Source organism: Schistocerca serialis, chromosome 1 (assembly GCF_023864345.2).
Source record: "Schistocerca serialis cubense isolate TAMUIC-IGC-003099 chromosome 1, iqSchSeri2.2, whole genome shotgun sequence".
NCBI lineage: Eukaryota > Metazoa > Arthropoda > Insecta > Orthoptera > Acrididae > Schistocerca > Schistocerca serialis.
This window is the reverse complement of record NC_064638.1, coordinates 744,988,990-745,002,191: the sequence shown is the minus strand read 5'-3', so window position 1 is coordinate 745,002,191 and position 13,202 is coordinate 744,988,990. Positions and strand designations below refer to the sequence as shown.

Here is a 13,202-nt window from a genome sequence, read left to right as displayed (position 1 = left end):
TTACCTCTGCCACCCATTTGCTGTTTCTAGTGCTTACTCAGTCAAAGATCTGTTTGGTCAGTCTGTGTGATGGCATTCTGTATTGGTGTCCACAGAATTGTAGTCTGCGTTTTTTAGTCTTTTCTGTGATTGTCTCCGTGTGTTTGTATAGTTCTTCTGTAGGTTTCTTGATCCATATTCCACTGTTGTTAGTTGCGCCAAATATTTTCCTAAGTATTTTCCGTTCTACTTTTTCTAGTTGTTTGATACGTGTATGCCCTAGGATTAGTGTGGTCTCTGCTGCATATAGTGCCTCGGGGAGCACCACCGTTTCGTAGTGGCGTAATCTGGCTTTTTGTGAGATAGACTTCTTGTTGTAATGATTCCACACTACTTTGGATGCCTTGTCCGGTTTACTTTTTCTTTCCTCGCTTGAGTCTCTGTTATATCCGCTCATTTGTAGTGTTTCACCAAGGTATTTGAAGTTTGCCGTTTTGTAAATCGTGCCGCACTTTGTGTTCAGAGATGAGAGTTTCTTTGTGCTCAAAAACTGTGTCTTTTCATAAGAGATCTGTAGTCTAGTTTTGGAAGCGATTTCGTGTAGTTTTTCAATAGCGTCTTTTGTTTCTTTTGTACCTTTCGTGACAATCGCCAAATCGTCTGCAAAAGCCAGGCATTTAATCTGTAGGCTTCCTAATGTTATCCCCTGTTGTGATATTTCCCATTCTTTTATTACATTATCCAGCACTAGGCCATCGCCTTGTCGGACACCTGTGGGAATTTCAAAAGAATCTGATAGTTCCCCACAGAACTTTACTTTGGAAGTCGCGTTGGTCAAGGTTTGCTCTATGATAGCCCGTGTTTTATTGTCTACTTTGTATTCAGCTAGAATTTTGAAGAGAGTTTTCCGGTCAATAGAGTCGTAGGCCTTTTTGAAGTCGACAAAGGTAATGACCAGGTTCTGTTTGTGTTATAAAATCATTTTCAGGTTCCAGAGTTGTTCCTCACAAGACCGCCCTTTACGGAAGCCTGCTTGGTATTCCCCAACCAAGTGGTCGGTCTGGCATTCTAGTCTGTTTAGTAAAGCTTTAGAGAGGATCTTGTATGTGACCGGTAATAGAGATATTCCTCTGTAGTTGTTCGGGTCAGTCTTGTCACCTTTTTTGTGTAGTGGGTGTATCAGGGCAGTTTTCCAGTCGTCAGGAATTTTCATGGTCTCCTAGATATCTTCCAAGATCCTGTGGATGTCTTTGGTGAGTTCTGGGTCTTGTAACTTCCAGATTTCCGCGATGATACCGTCTTCTCCTGGTGCTCTACGATTCTTGAGTGACTTGATCATTTCTTTAACTTCTTCCAGAGTTGGAGGTTCACTATCTGGATTGTACGTGCATGTTTCTGTCATCATTTCTTCCATAGGGGGTTTCGTGTTGAGGAGTTTTTCAAAGTACTTTGCCAGAATGTCCCAGTTGCTTTTGGTATTGTTTTCTATGGTTCCATCTGGTCTTCCGAAGCACAAGTTGGGTGGTTGATATCCAGTCATATTTTCTCTGAACATTCTGTAGAAGTTTCTTGTATTGTTCTTCGTTAAGTCCAATTCGATCACCGTCAGTCGCCGTTTATCATACTGTCGTTTTTCACTGCGAATAATTTTGCTTGATTCTTTTTGTGCTTTCAGGAAGTTCATCCAATTTATGGCTACTAATTTTTTTCCATGTGCTGATTCGTTGGTCAATAACTTGGACACATGTGTGGTTCCACCAACGGTGTTTCCTTGTGCGTGGTGCTTGTGCTAGTTTCATGGCCTCTCGGATTCTTTCTGAAAGTTGTGTCCAGTCTGTCGTTTTCTCCATTTTAATTTTGTCTAATATTTGTGTCTGGTTTAAAGTAAGGTATTCTAGATCTGGTCTAACAATTTTGTTCTTCTGGAGCTTTTCCTTGGGCAAAAGACGAATCCTGATGTATAGTAGGTGATAGTCTGAGACGAAGTAGGCTTTACGTGTGTCTATGTTCGAAATTTCTTTTTGCGAGTCTTGTTGGACTATTGCAAGTTTCCGTGTTGGTATCTTGAATATATATACATATATATATATATATATATATATATATATATATATATATATATATATATAGGGTGTTTCAAAAATGACCAGTATATTTGAAACAGCAATAAAAACTAAACAAGCAGCGATAGAAATACACCGTTTGTTGCAATATGCTTGGGACAACAGTACATTTTCAGGCAGACAAACTTTCGAAATTACAGTAGTTACAATTTTCAACAACAGATGGCGCTGTGGTCTGGGAAACTCTATAGTACGATATTTTCCACATGTCCACCATGCGTAGCAATAATATGGCGTAGTCTCTGAATGAAATTACCCGAAACCTTTGACAACGTGTCTGGCGGAATGGCTTCACATGCAGATGAGATGTACTGCTTCAGCTGTTCAATTGTTTCTGGATTCTTGCGGTACACCTGGTCTTTCAAGTGTCCCCACAGAAAGAAGTCACAGGGGTTCATGTCTGGCGAATAGGGAGGCCAATCCACGCCGCTTCCTGTATGTTTCGGATAGCCCAAAGCAATCACACGATCATCGAAATATTCATTCAGGAAATTAAAGACGTCGGCCGTGCGATGTGGCCGGGCACCATCTTGCATAAACTACGAGGTGTTCGCAGCGTCGTCTAATGCAGTTTGTACCGCCACAAATTCACGAAGAATGTCCAGATAGCATGATGCAGTAATCGTTTCAGATCTGAAAAATGGGCCAATGATTCCTTTGGAAGAAATGGCGGCCCAGACCAGTACTTTTTGAGGATGCATGGACGATGGGACTGCAGCATGGGGCTTTTCAGTTCCACATATGCGCCAGTTCTGTTTATTGACGAAGCCGTCCAGGTAAAAATAAGCTTCATCAGTAAACCAAATGCTACCCACATGCATATCGCCGTCATCAATCCTGTGCACTATATCGTTAGCAAATGTCTCTCGTGCAGCAATGGTAGCGGCGCTGAGGGGTTGCCGCGTTTGAATTTTGTATGGATAGAGGTGTAAACTCTGGCACATGAGACGATATGTGGACGCTGGCGTCATTTGGACCGCAGCTGCAACACGGCGAACGGAAGCCCGAGGCCGCTGTTGGATCACCTGCTGCACTAGCTGCGCATTGCCCTCTGTGGTTGCCGTACGCGGTCGCCCTACCTTTCCAGCACGTTCATCCGTCACGTTCCCAGTCCGTTGAAATTTTTCAAACAGATCCTTTATTGTATCGCTTTTCGGTCCTTTGGTTACATTAAACCTCCATTGAAAACTTCGTCTTGTTGCAACAACACTGTGTTCTAGGCAGTGGAATTCCAACACCAGAAAAATCCTCTGTTCTATGGAATAAACCATGTTGTCTACAGCACACTTGCACGTTGTGAACAGCACACGCTTACAGCAGAAAGACGACGTACAGAATGGCGCACCCACAGACTGCGTTGTCTTCTATATCTTTCACATCACTTGCAGCGCCATCTGTTGTTGAAAATTGTAACTACTGTAATTTCGAAAGTTTGTTCGCCTGAAAATGTACTGTTGTCCCAAGCATATTGCAACAAACGGTGTATTTATATCGCTGCTCGTTTAGTTTTCATTGCCGTTTCAAATATACCAGTCATTTTTGAAACACCCTGTATATATTACATGCATGTATGTTACAAGTCAGATTCCGCAAATTTTATGTAGACAGAGCTCTTCCTGTTATCTTTGAAGGTAAAGTATGCAAGATTACATCAATATCGGAATAAAACTGTAGTTTTGTATGAATTACAAAAATCGAATAGAGGATGCTCTTCTTTATATTTGTACTAGGTGTTACTGCGGGCGCGTATCAGTAAAATGAAGTGAAATGTATGTATTGCTTTATTGCCCAGAAGACCCCATTCTGGGTGTTCGACCACTTGGTGCAAGTTTTCCTATTTGATGCCAATCCAGCAACTTGCGTGTCTCACACAAACACACACACACGCACACACACACACGCACACACACACATAAACACACACACGCTCGAGCGGAAAGAATCCGACCCAGTTGGGAATCGAAGCCGGGATCTGGTAGTCAGCATCAGCCAAGTTAACCAAAATACCACGAATTGTTGACGGTTATTAGTAGCCCTGTTATGATGAGCCGTGGTGACGATACTAAAATAAAATGTGGACTTCCTAAAATTACTAAATAGCGTTAATTTAGGTTAAAATGGATTGTACACAGTCATGATCGTGGTATCACGAGAAAACCGAGGAGGCGGCAGCACCAGCCATAGGGGGCCAAATATTCTGAAGATGGTTTGACACAAACCGAAACCGGTAAATAACTAAATGTTATTACTACCTCGAATGTCCATTTCAACCTAAATATAGCATCAAATAGTGTTAAAATGACGAATAAAGGAAATAAATGATTTGAAGTTTGGAGCTGCGCAAATTTTATAACATCTACAGTAACGTCAGCTGCCCTCACATTTCTGCTTGTTACCTGTGGCTGTGCTTGCATATTATTATCAAATGCAGCCTCACTAAAAGCCTGCCATGTTCTACTTGAAAAGGCATGTGAATCTTTGCTTGTCGTACAGTATGTAAAGGACGTTGTCATTGTGAGTCTTCAAGGGTCTCAGAAACTATAAGAGAAGCATTACGCTCAGCGACCACAATGCGACGGGCTTGTGTCTGAAATGAGGATAAAAGTATGGATTAAGAACGTTGAGGATTGTATAAGTATTGTATGCATTACGTTGAAACGTCTTATATAGAACATATTGTAAGAGGGTGGAATAAATGAAGGTCAGATTCGCACCTTACGTAAGAGCTTTATACATCACAACGGGAAGGTGAATATGGCATCTAACTTAATTCGGCGGTAATGAGCAAATTTGCATAGCACTATGTAATTCAAAAAGGGATGACATTCAATTTACAGTAATTAATACACCGTTTCTATAATGCATGTTTAAGGGGAAGGTGAAACAAGCAGTGAGAGGCGTTTGAGTTTGGAATTGAGAGGTACGACGCAGAGGCAAGGCCGCGCTACAGGGGGTACCACGGAAACCACTTAAAGGGGTGTCCCAGGGGAAAAGTCAATGAGCGACCAGGTGACTGATGAGCAGAGCGAGTATAATGGCCCGTCTGAGGGAGGACAGGAAAGAAAGCTTTTAGAAAACTGCGTTTCGGAATTCCAAATGGATACGAAACAATACCTGTGACGCATTTTCGATCACGTCTCCAGCGAGTGATACACATGTGAGAGAGTCTATGTACGCATTTAGGCGTCTGGAACGGCCACAAAACGTACGATTGGCGGAAACGCGCTAGGAAGGAGAAAAGAGTCAAAGTTTCGACGCAGTTTAATGGTAGAGACCTTGCGAATGGTAGAGAGAGTTTCTGCAAAATAATAGGAACGCTCCTATTGGTCGAAAAAAGCAATGACGTGAAGAACGAAAGAACCCAGGTGGGGAGACAGTTCAGCTATGAGGAAGACAAGACGGAAGTTTTCGTGGACTCTTCTCTATACTGGCGTCAAGTGCCGAAAGGAGAGCATAATGCTCTGTACGACGCAGAGGAGTAATTTGTGTGAACACTGCATTCACACCATCTGATATCCAGCTAGAAATTAGCTGTAGCATCGTTTAGCTCCAACTGTGGAGAAACCAACCAGCTTCTTAGTTAATTGTTCTTGTGAGAACTGAGAGGGCATTATAATATGCACACTGCTCCAACCATATGCGTGTATATCGCCACATTTTAAGACCAGGGATGATTACATGTTCTCTCACATGACTAGAAACATAGGGCAAGCTTTTGCTGAAAAATTCAGCAAAGATGTAATTAGTTTTATGGGAATTTCAGCGGAAGAGTGCGGCCTAGCAGACGACAGCTCATCGCAGCTTAAGGTAAATACCGCATGCAGAGGCGTCAACTTGTTGGTTCACCAGCTTGTGCCCACTGTAAACTCTAGTGACCTTAGGTAATCTTTTGCTCAATTTGTCACATAACTGACCATACACCGTAGACTTGATTGTCATCCTAAAAATAGAACCGAAGTTTGAACCGGAATTGGACGATTTTCGTAGTAATGACCAACATCATAACATATGTGTAGGAACAATTTTGTAAAGATATTTCTAGTTAAACTTTAATATTGTAGAGTTAGGAAAATTTAACCTTCTGAGAGTTAATATTTAATATTGTTGTGTTTACAATTATTTCAGTTTTTTATGTTGACGATATGTGTTATCCTGACAACTGTTTTTTGTTGTCACATTGAAAACTGTGTAAAAGCGTGTATTTTTGTACTATTTTGTCATTTCAACTTACACAGTTGTCTTCAATCCTAGAATACGTAAACCAAAAATATTGCTCATTATAATATCAAACAATAAAAGCATATTCGCAAACATGAAGAAGTTCAAAAGTCGAAGAGTAAATAGCTTATCAAGAGTAATTATTGTTCCATACTTCGCGTTGTGTTCTTCAAATCAATAATATTTTGTACTAAACTCTTTCTAAAGTAGCCCATGTTCTTCCCCGGCGTTCATGCTATCCCCACACCAAATTTCACCAAAATCGGTTTAGTCCTGAACGCCTAATAGGCAGAGTTGCTTTCACATCTATAATATCAGTACGCATATACACCGAAGAGCAAAATAAACTGGTACACCTGCCTTAATATCGTGTAGCGCCTCCACAAGCCCGCAGAAGTGCCACAACACGACGTAGCATGGACTCGACTAATGTCTGAAGTAGTGCTGGAGGGAACTGACACCTTGAATCCTGCAGCGCTGTCGATAAATCCGTTAGAGTACGAGGGGGTGGAAATCTATTCTGAACAGCACGTTGCAAGGCATCACAGATATGCTCAATAATGTTCACGTCTTGTGAGCTTAGTGTCCAACGGAAGTGTTTATACTCAGAAGGGAGTTCTGGAGCGACTCTGTAGCAATTCTGGAAGTGCAGGGTGTCGCATTGTCCTGCTGGAATTGACCAAGTCCGAAGGAATGCACAATGGACATGAACAAATGTAGGTGGTCAGACAGGATTCTTATTTACGTGTCACCTGTCAGAGTCGTATCTAGTCGTATCAGGAGTCTTATATCACTCCAACTGCACACGCTCCACGCCATTACAGAATCTCCACCAGCTTGAACAGTCCCCAGCTAACATCCAGGGTTCATGGATTCATGACGTTGTCCCCACACTCGTACAAGTACATTTGTTCGATACAATTTGAAACGACGCTCGCCCGACCAGGCAACATGTTTCCAGTCATCTACAGTCCGACGGTGTTGACGGACCAGGCGAGGCGTAAAGCTTTGTGTCGTGCAGTCATCGAGAGAGTACACGAGTGGGCTTTCGGCTCCGAAAGCCGATATCGATTATGTTTCGTTGAATGTTGCCGATGGCCCAGCCTTGAAACCTGCAGCAATTTGCGGACGGGTTGCACTTCTGTCACGTTGAACGATTCTCTTCAGTCGTCGTTGGTCCCGTTCTTGCAGGATCTTTTTTCTGGCCGCAGCGATGTCAGAGACTTGGTGTTTTACCGGATTCCTGATATTCACGATACACTCGTGAAATGGCCGTACAAAATCCCCACTTTATCGCTACCTCGGAGATGCTGTGTCCCATCGCCTCTGCGCCGACCGTAACACCAAGTTCAAACTCACTTAAGTCTTCGATAATCTCCCATTGTAGCAGCAGTAACCGATATAACAACTGCGCCAGACACTTGTCTTATATAGGCGTTTCCGACCGCAGCACCAGCCGTTGTGCCCGAGCGGTTCTAGGCGTTTCAGTCCAGAAGCGCGTTGCTACTAAGGTCGCAGGTTCGACTCCTGCCTAGGGCATGGATGTGTGTGATGTCCTTAGGTTAGTTAGGTTTAAGTAGTTCTAAGTCTAGGGGACTGATGACCTCAGATGTTGTTCCATAGTGCTCAGAGCCATTTTAACAATTTGAACCGGCCGCAGCGCCGTATTCTGTCTGTTTACGTATCTCTGTATTTGAAAACGCTTGCCTACACCAGTTTCTTTGGTGCTTCAGTGTATGTCATACTGTATTTTGTGGACTATAAGACACCTTTAAAATCCCTGAAAATTGTCACCTGAACTGTCTTCTTCCTCTTCGTCGTCAGCGTTGTCATCTTCATATATAAGACGATCTTCTCTGCGATTGGGAGAGTTACTTATGCCACACTTCCTGAAAGGGTTTAACAGTAATGTCTTCTCTCAATCTAGACCACGACTGTTTTATCCACTGACACACTTGTTTGATTGTAGGTCCTTCTAAAGCTCCCTTCGGAGTGAATTCATCTTGGGTTTCATCCATGATCCGTGTGTTCCACTCCTCTCTCATATACACGTTAAATAGTGTATTTATCGAGACTTCAAGAGGTTGCAATTTTGAAGTAAGTCCTCCCGGAATAACAGTAAACTCTGTATTTTCCTTTCTCAACTTCTCTTTCATAGTATTTTTGAAATGACTGCTAAACTGATCTAACTTAATAAGAGAACTCTTCATCAATAAAACAACTTTCCTTCTCTCCCACACTCTGTTAATCCATAATTTCATACCAGTGGCGTCCATCCAACCTTTGTCACGTGCGTGAACAATACCTGGCAGTAACTAAGAAGATTTTGGTATTGTTTTGCGCTTGAAAATGATCACTGTATTAAGTTTAGTGCCGGCAGCATGACGTGAAAAGGACAACGCTGTAGTAGATTTTTCATGTCCACTTGTTTTTATAGTTACAGTTTCAGCACCTTTCATGGCAACAGTTCTGTTACTCGGCACATCAAATGTCAGAGATGTTTCGTCCATATTCGCTATTTGGCTTAGTTCCACACTGGTTTTCTTTTGATGTTGAATGTATTTTCATTTCATAATCTTGTGGCGTTTTCTGAGATGTTTGGGTTTTGCTTCGCTTGCTAAGTCCATAACGCTTCATAAACCTGTAGCACCAACCAACTCCATCCTGAAAGTATTATCAAATTCCACTGTAGCGCTAGCTTACGAGCGTGTATTTCAGTCATTTTTGAACTAATTGCAGTGCTATTTTGACGGTGTCCTTCAAGTCATTTCAGTACGTCATGTTCTAGTTTTGGCCATTTTGTATCCAATCCTCTGTTAGCACATTTAGCCTTCCTCATTTTTTTTTCAGTTCTTCTTTACTAGCCCGCCAATCGCGAATGTTTTTTTTTCTGTCGGTGGAGGGCCGAAATTCTGCTCAGCTACTGTGTTTCCATGTTCTTTTCCATATACTATTACTTTCAATTTATCGCCCGCATCATATAAATACCTTTTGTTTTTCATGATGAACCTAGCTTCTAACAAGAATATTTTACTGTTACCGATAACACAAATCACTTTCAGTTCAAGTTCACTGCCACCGTAGACTGGAATGACGTGTCACAGGCTAGACAGTGTTCTGGACTTATGATGTCGGGGAGGGAGGGTGACAGTGTTAGCAAGCTTGTAAAAATGAAATCATTGTGTGGAATAGTTGACCGGGTTGCAGATCCTATTTCAGGTGATGTCGCATTGGGCCACTTGTGTGTAGGATGATGATGAAAGAATGATGAGAACAACACAACACCCAGACCACAAGGGAAGAAAATCTCCAACCCAGCGCGGAATCGAACCCGGGCCCGTTGCATGGTAGGCAAACACGCTACCACGCACTTTTTTTTCTTTTTTTTATCTCATTTTGTTTGCTGTAGTTCGTTACACTTGTTCGGGGCGGACGTCCAGTGACACCCGTTGAAGTTCATCGTTGATCCATTCACTCATATTATTATTATTATTGTCATTACTGGTATTACAGAGGGCAGCTAACTCTCTGACCGAACACTCTGAGCTACCATGCCGGCGGTAAGCAAGAGGACAGAAAGCTTGTTAATCCCCGTAACTCACATTCGTAGCATCGGCGCACTCCTGCTACCAATTGAATCTAATGTTGCCAGATAGAGGAAGGGTTCCCGCGGTATCGAATATATGGTCATTTCTTAGACTGGCGAGAATTTGAAATCAAACATTGGATATTTTCATATTAATTGCGAGTATAAGACGAACTTGAAACTTTTTCGAAGAAAAAAGTGTGTGTTGTAGTCCGTAAAATCGGTATTGGTAAGTGCGCTCAAACTGCAAATTTCTTTGTAAATTTGACTCGATTTTGTAACCACTAAAACGACATTACAGACTGTCTCAACTCGAACTTTCATTTAGTTTCATCCTACCATTCTGGGTACTTCGCTTTTTCTGTCAGGCAGTGTAATTAACACTTTATTACTATGCTTCATTTTAGTGTGGCGGAGTGCGCATGCTGGAACCATAGTATATGGGTGTATCCACTAGACTATCACGTCTGTTTGGTTACGTCGAACTTTTATAAACCAACATATTTATTAGCCGGTCGAAGTGGCCGTGCGGTTACAGGCGCTGCAGTCTGGAACCGCAAGACCGCTACGGTCGCAGGTTCGAATCCTGCCTCGGGCATGGATGTTTGTGATGTCCTTAGGTTAGTTAGGTTTAACTAGTTCTAAGTTCTAGGGGACTAATGACCTCAGCAGTTGAGTCCCATAGTGCTCAGAGCCATTTGAACCATATTTGTCGTCGAATTCAGCGATCGAATGCTTTTGTCAGCTTTTAGCTCCCCATATTCTATTTACGAATTTTAGTGCAGTTGTCCCTCCGCTGCTGTGGAGTGGTATTACGATGGCTGCCTCGCTGGTTGACTGCAGGTGGTTTGTTTGGTTGCGAACGACGCAGCCGAGGCGAGCAAAGCTGCAGCACCGGAAAGCCGGCGCGCGCGGCCGAGGAAGAGCCAGTTACAGCCATTAAGCCGTCCATTGTGGCGCCGCGCCGCTGCGGGGGCGGCCGGCTGCCTTGCGTAACCGCCGACTGCCGTTTGTGGCCGTCGCGGCTCATTTTGCACGGCACCCAAGAAGCAGTGATCGAGCCAAGGGGCTGTCTCCGTTCGGCAGTGGGTTGTTATCGACGGAAAGTCAACATTAAGTTCGATCTGCTACACTTGGCTTTAATCTGAGAACAGTGAGTTCAATTAATTTTTCAGAATTTTATAAGCTCAGTCAGATGAAGAAAATACCGGAATCCTGCTGATGGAATAATAAACATCTCAGTTTGACTTTGCCCCAGTCTTTAACTATCGGTCGCTCCCTCCGATTCTCACAGATACGCAATCCCAGAGAAGAGAATCCTGTCACGAACTGCATGATAATGATATTCGGTTTATGGGGTGCTCAACTGCGTGGTTATCAACGCACGTACAAATTCCGAATCTTTGCACTGTCCAGTCTCGCCGCTTTTCGGGAATCATGATGAAATTATGAGGACAACACAAATACCCAGTCCCCGGGCGGAGAAAATCCTGATCCGGGCAGGAATCGAACCCGGTACCCCGCGATTCTGAGGTAGCAGTGCTAGCCACTAGACCACGAGCTGTGGACCACGAAGAGTACGGTATTGTCGGCCTTCTCGGCGCACTACCGGTGTTTCTACCAAAACTTGTTGTGACAGGTAGAATGGTTACGGGCAAGAAACAGTTAAGAATTTTAACGTAATTCGGATATAAATTATCTGAGCAGATATACCCAGACATCACTGTGTAATGCGGAATTGACTACTAGATCTCACTAGAAGTATTGTGCTGTCAGTGTGAAAGAAGTAACAGCAAAATTGGTCGGTCATGAGAGCTCAGTGACTTCGAATGTGGACTAGTCATCATAAGGGAACTCAGTAAAAAAGTCATCAGGGACATTTTAACCCTTCTAAAGCTGTCCACGTCGATCGCAGGTGATGCAACTAAGTGGAAACGCGAGGGAACAACTACAGCTAAAGCAAGACCAGGAAGAACCCATGTATTGACGGACAGGATTCATTGAGCATTCCGGAGACTGGTTGTAAGAAACCGCTTGAAGTAAACGAAAGGAATCACTCGCTAGTTCAGAAGTGCTGCCCGCAGTGCAGCTGGTAGAGTGACTAAGCTTGAGGAGTTAAACAGAACAGGGTACAATCGTCCAGCCTCACGTTCTGTACTCAGTGCTAAGAGGAGCCGGCCGCTGTGGTCGAGCGGTTCTAGGCGCTTCAGTCCGGAACCACGCGGCTGCTACGGTCGCATGTTCGAATCCAGCCTCGGGCATGGATGTGTGTGATGTCCTTAGGTTTGTTAGGTTTAAGCAGTTCTAAGTCTAGGGGACTGATGACCATGACCTCAGATGTTAAGTCCCATAGTCCTTAGAGCCATTTGAACCATTTTTTGCTAAGCGACACATGAGGTGGTGTAAAGAACGATACCAGATGACTCGAAAGGAGTTAATCGAATGATGAATCACGCCATACCCCGTGTCAATTGGATGGAATCGTTTGGGTCTGGCGAATGCTAGGTGAAAATTAACTGCCGTTACATTTAGAAGCGGCAACGGCCTTGCCGCAGTGGATACACCGGTTCCCATGAGATCACCGCAGTTAAGCGCTGTCGGGCGTGGTCGGCACTTGGATGGGTGACCATCCAGGCCACCATGCGCTGTTGCCATTTTTCGGGGTGCACTCAGCCTCGTGATGTCAATTGAGCAGCTACTCGACCGAATAGTAGCGGCTTCGGTCAAGAATACCATCATAACGACCAGGAGAGCGGTGTGCTGACCACACGCCCCTCCTATCCACATCCTCCACTGAGGATGAGAAGGTGGTAGGAAGGTCCTGAAGTATGAAAGAGGTGGTGTTTCCATATGCGGGTACTGTTCGTGGTTAGGGAACGGTACCCGTATTGCGCTTAAGAAAACGTTAAACGTGCATTGCCTACAGTGTAGGAACAGTTTAGAGACAATGACTGTATGAGCGTTACAATGTACGCACAAAGAAGCATCCGTGAGGCACCGGCCTGCCCGGAAGCTCGCCCTAAACTCAATGGTACACCTGTGAGTGAGTTAGAACGTTGACGTGGCTCCCGGTCATAGCGTCCAACATCACTACCTTCTCTGGTTGGAGGTCTTGAGGAAGAATGGGCTCTAATTCTTCCACAGACTTTCAGCCATCTCAAAGAGAGTGCTCCCAGCAGAGATGAAGCTATCATAAATCCGAAACGTGGACAAACTACGTATCTCGTGATAGTTTTTATTGGACAGAGTTTTCTTCTAACACAAAGATACTTCAAGCAATCTTCTCATTATGGGAG

General features: G+C 43.7%; 1 pseudogene; it reads left to right on the top strand.

Moving 5' to 3' along the window:
- Positions 1-12,442: 12,442 nt before the first annotated feature.
- LOC126426796 (5S ribosomal RNA) lies at positions 12,443-12,560 on the top strand (annotated as a pseudogene).
- Positions 12,561-13,202: the final 642 nt, after the last annotated feature.